This window comes from Jaculus jaculus, chromosome 12, assembly GCF_020740685.1.
Source record: "Jaculus jaculus isolate mJacJac1 chromosome 12, mJacJac1.mat.Y.cur, whole genome shotgun sequence".
Taxonomy (NCBI): Eukaryota; Metazoa; Chordata; class Mammalia; order Rodentia; family Dipodidae; genus Jaculus; species Jaculus jaculus.
The window spans coordinates 21520317-21525916 of NC_059113.1; the positions used below are offsets into that span (position 1 = coordinate 21520317).

General features: G+C 44.2%; 1 non-coding gene across 1 annotated transcript; it reads right to left on the reverse strand.

The window, feature by feature from the left end:
* Window positions 1-5109: 5109 nt before the first annotated feature.
* Window positions 5110-5183, reverse strand: Trnan-auu. The gene has a single exon. It is a non-coding gene; the product is annotated as a tRNA-Asn (tRNA).
* Between the last annotated feature and the right edge of the window lie 417 nt (window positions 5184-5600).

Sequence of the window (5600 nt, forward strand, 5' to 3'; positions counted from 1 at the left end):
GCCAAGGCAGGAGGAGAGAGTTCAAGGCCAGCCTGAGATACAAGAAGACACCCTCTACCAAAACAAAATAATAACAATAAATGAACAACATCCCAAAATTGAGACAAGGGATGTTGCTTAGTCAGTAGAGGGCATGCCTGTCATGCACAAGGCCCTGGGTTCAATCCCCAGCACCAGGGAAACCAGGTCTAGTGGTGCAGACCTGTGATCCCAGCACGCAACGTAGAGGCAGGAGGATCAGAAGTTCCAGGTCATCTTTAGCAACATAGTTCATATTCCGCCTGGGCTAGAGACTTTGTCTCAAAGAAAACCAAACAAACAACAAAAAACACCTTTTTTGTTTTTGTTTTTCAAGGTAGGATCTTGATCTAGTCCAGGCTGAACTGGAATTAGACTCAGGCTGAACTCACGGCGATCCTCCTACCTCAGCCTCCCAAGTACTGGGATTAAAGGCGTGTGCCACCACGCCCGGCTTCAATTTTTTTTAAAGTATTTTTTATTTATTTACTTGAGAGACAGAGAGAGATAGAGAGGGAACATGAGTATAAGGGCCTCAGTTCCTCCTGCCAGCGCAAACAAACTCTATGCTATGGGAAACAACCACTTTATCTTAAGAAACATTTTGACAAACCGGGCGTGGCGGTGCATGCCTTTAATCCCAATACTTGGGAAGCAGAGGCAGGAGTATCGCCATGAGTTTGAGGCCAACCTGGCACTACGGAGTAAATTCCAGGTCAGCCTGGGCTAGAGTGAGACCCTGACTCGAAAACAACACAAAATACTTTGGCAGTTAAAGCTTGGGGAGATAGCTCAGTCACAACATTGAGGAACTGAGTTGATTCCCAGAACCAGAGTTTAAAGAAGAAAAAAAAAAAAAAAGCCTTATGGGCTGGGCATGGTGTCATACACCTTTAATCTCAGCACTCAGGAGGCAAAGGTAAATGGATTGCTATGAGTTCAAGGCCAGCCTGGGACTACAGAGTGAGTTCCAGGTCAGCTTTGGCTAGAGTGAGACCCTACCTCAAAACAACAGCAAAAAACAAAAAAGGAGGGAAAGGGAATAGAGAAGAGGGTGAGGGAAGGTTCCCCAAAAGTCAAGACATTATGAAAACATATGGAAACCTACTTTGTTAGCTAATTAAAAATGTACTTAATTGGCTGGAGAGATAATTTTAGTAGTGAAGCCTGGCAGGAGGGCCTGCGTTTGATTCCCTCAGCACCCAAGTAAAAAAGCTGGGATTACCACCCATGTCTGTAACGCCGGGCCTGCAGGGAGGCAGAGCCAGGCTCATGAAAATGGCATGAGTGAGTGATGGAGGGGCCACCCGTGTTCTCCTCTGGTCTCCATAGGAATACATACAGGCTACCACATCAACACATACAACCCATCTCTGACTCATACATACACCCACACACATATACCATCGACTACACACAGAGACAAAAAGAAGAGAGAGTTTATGCAGAAGCATCCTGTACAGAGCGTGGAAACTGTTGCTCCCAGAAGCCATAGAGGTTGCCCACCAGAACTACATGGTGAGACCGTATTGCTGAAGACACCACATGCTTTGGTTTTAGGACACTGAGAAATTAAGCGGCAATGGAGCTGGAAGCCTCCTTCCCGCTAACTAGATGTCACAGTGCTGGCAAGTGCTATAAAGGCAGTGGACCCTGGGAGCTACGCAACCAGCTAGCCAGGAAAGATGTGCCCATCAGTGTAATAGTGGCATGACTGATATGGAGGCAACCAAGTGGTCTCTGATGAGATTTGAGGAAGAAATTCATGCTTGGTGCTGAAAACCTAGTCAAAAGCCTATGCTAGGAAGGTTATAGGCTAAGAAGGGAAGTTAATAATGTTTCTACTAAATTGTTTCTTTTATAAAAACTTTTGAGGGCTAGAGAGATGGCTTAGCAGTTAAGCACCTGCCTGTGAAGCCTAAGGACCCCAGTTTGAGGCTTGATTCCCCAGGACCCACGTTACCCAGATGCACAAGGGGGCACATGTGTCTGGAGTTCGTTTGCAGTGGCTGGAAGCCCTGGCGTGCCCATTCTCTCTCTCTCTCTCTCTCTCTCTTTCTCTGTCTGTTGCTCTCAAATAAATAAATAAAAGTAAAAATAAAAAGTATTAAAAAAAATTTTTGAAAGAGAGACGCCAGGCGTGGTGGCACACGCCTTTAATACCAGTACTCAGGAAGCAGAGGTAGGAGGATTGCCATGAGTTTGAGGCCACCCTGAGACTACAGAGTGAATTCCAGGTCAGCCTGGGCTAGAATGAGACCCTACCTCGAAAAAATAAAAAAATAAAAAATAAAAAACAGAGAGAGTATGGGTGCACCAGAGCCTCTAGCTGCTGCAAATGAACTCCAGATGCTTGCACCATCTTGGGCATCTGGCTTATGTGGGTCCTGGGGAATCATACCTGGGTCCTTTGGTTTGGCAAGTGCCTTAACTGCTAAGCCATCTCTCCAGACTTACTAATTGTTGTAAATGGATACATTTTGCCCATCAAATTGTTCTCTAATTATTTGTGTTTATGCCATAGATTAGCACTGACCTCACCTTTGGCCAGAGAAGTTTCCTTTTGCATGCCTTTAATCCCAGCACTCGGGAGGCAGAGATAGGAGGATCGCCATGAGTTCAAGGCCACCCTGAGACTACACAGTGACTTCCAGGCCAACTCTTAGCTAGAGCGAGACCCTGCCTCAGAAAACTAAAAAAAAAAAAAAAAAAAAAAATTGAAATAGGGCTTGAGAAGTGGCTCAGCAGTTAAGGTGCTTGGCTGCAAAACCTAAAAACCCTGGTTCTATTGTCCAGTACCCATGTAGAGCTGGCTGCACAATGTGGTACGTGCATCTGGAGTTCCTTTTCAGCAGTTAGATACCCTGGTGTTCTCACTCTTTCTCCTTCTTCTTTCTGTCTCTCCTCGTAAATAAATAAATAAATAAAAATATTTTAAAAAAATCAATGATTACAACATAAAAAATGTGACAAAGGATGCATGTATCTTTAGACACCAGAGTTGTAGTGTGTATTTTCAGATGAAGTTTGTGGTCCAAGGAGATCATTCTTTATAGAATTTTAATTCATTTTTTTTTTCTTTTCTGTTTCCATACTTTTCAGTATGCCAGGAAATTGTTGTCTTAAAACCACTTGCCAGCAATTTCTGATCTTGTTTAGTAACATCATAGCAATGGTGTTCTAGTCGCAGACACCGATCAAACCCATGGGGGAAATGCCAGGAAAATCTCCACTTAGGAATAAGGAGACAGCTCCGTGGTCAAAGGTGCTCACTGTGTAAGGATCCCTAGCACCCATGTAAAGACTGGCACACAGTGATCCACGCACACACTCTAATCCCCATACGCCTGCAGCAATGGGAGGAAGGTATAGTCAGGAGAGCCCTAACCCTCGAAGGCCACCTGGACAGGCATTGGCGGCGGCAAACAACAAGAGAGCCCCCGTTTCAAACAAGGTGGAAGGAAAGAAGCAACACCTTTAGGTTATCCTCTGACCTCCACACATGTACCATGGCACATGTATGTGCAGTCAAACACACATCATACATCCACATATGAATAACCATTTTAAAAAGAAAAAAAAACTTGCAATTTTTTTTTTCCTCCAGAAAAGCCGTAGTTATAGAATTAACATATTGTTTATTCTGCTGCTAGGGAAATTGTTGCCAGGGAAATTTAAGTAGGATTAGCATCTTTAAAATTAACACAGGCTTTTAAGGTAGGGTCTTACTCTAGCCCAGGCTGATCTGTAATTCGCTATATAGTTCAGGGTGGCCTCGAACTCATGGTAATCCTCCTACCTCTGCCTCCCTAGTGATGGGATTAAAAGCATGCACCACCATGCCCGGCGCTTTATATTTTTTTAACTTCTATGTAGTATCTGAGGAAGTATCAGTGCTATTCATCTTTTTTTTTTTCTTTTCAAAATTTTTTTATTAACAACTTCCATGATTATAAACAATATCCCATGGTAATGCACTCCCTCCCCCCACTTTCCCCTTTGAACTCCATTCTCCTTCATATCCCCTCCTCCTATCAATCAGTCTGTCTTTTATTTTGATGTCATGATCCTTTCCTTTTATTTTAATGGTCTTATGTAAGTAGTGTTAGGCACTGTGAGGTCATGGATATCCAGGTCATTTTGTGTCTGGGGGGAGCACATTGTAAGGAGTCCTACCCTTCCTTTGGCTCTTACATTCTTTCTGCCACCTCTTCCACAATACACCCTGAGCTTTGGAAGGTGTGATAGAGATATTGCAGTGCTGAGCACTCCTGCCACTTCTTTCCAGCACCATGATACCTCTGAGTAGTCCCAAGGTCACTGCCATCAAAGAGAAGATTCTCTACCAAAAGTGAGAGTATATGAACATTAAAAGAAGTGCTTACTGGGCAGTTTGATAAGCATAGTGTATACATTTATCCAGACAGCAGCAGACATTACACCACTAGGGCTCACGACTACTCCTGTTTTAAGTTTTCAGTTTCAGGGATGTATTCTCTCCCATGGAGCAGACCTCCAGTCCAATTAGGGAGCAGTTGGTTTCCACCATGACAGATGTGCCACTATTGCACCTGTTGGCTCATTTGGTCTGGCTAGCCAATTATAAGGCTTGCAGTGTCCACTGTTGAGTATCTTCACTGGTGATGTCTCTCTCTCCCATTGAACTGCATGCAGCATGGCTTTTTCCAGCTTTCTGTCAGCTGGTCTACATGGAGGAGGTTATCAGCTCAGATCCAGCAGGATTTCTCAGTGGTCTTGCAGCCCAAGTATGTGGAGTCTTCAGCAATAGGGTCTTACCATCTATTCCTGATGGGAACCCAAAGACCTCGGCAAGTGCTATTCATCTTTTTTGGTGTGTGTTACTAATTTTTTTTTGTTCATTTTTATTTATTTATTTGAGAGTGACAGAGAGAGAGAGAATGGGTGCACCAGGGCTTCCAGCCACTGCAAACAAACTCCAGACGCGTGTGCCCCCTTGTGCATCTGGCCAACATGGGTCCTGGGGAATTGAGGCTCGAACCGGGGTCCTTAGGCTTCACAGGCAAGCGCTTAACCACTAAGCCATCTCTCCAGCCCCAAATAGACACCCCTCGTCCCTGGGTGGGCTCGAACCACCAACCTTTCGGTTAATAGCCAAACGCGCTAACCAATTGCACTACAGAGACACTGTTACTAAATTTTAAACACCTATATACAGGGACTGGGAGAAATGGCTCAGCAGTTAAAGGCACTTGATTGCAAAGCCTGCCAGCCTGGTTCAGTCCCCCAGCTCCCATGTAAAACCAGGCACAAAAAGTGATGAAAGCATCTGGCTTTCATTTGCAGCAGCAAGAGACCCTAGTGTGCCTCCCAATGCACATGTACAAATAAATAAAAGCATTTATTTTATTTTTTATTTTTTAATTTTTATTAACATTTTCCATGAAAAGCATTTTTTAAATCAGCCAGTTTAGCTTACTTGGCAAGTTCCAGGCCAATGAGAGACCCTGTCTCAAAAAAAGGTGAGTGGAGGGCTGGAGAGATGGCTTAGCAGTCAAGTTCTTGCCTGTGTAGCTCAAGGACCCTGGTTTGAGGCTCGATTC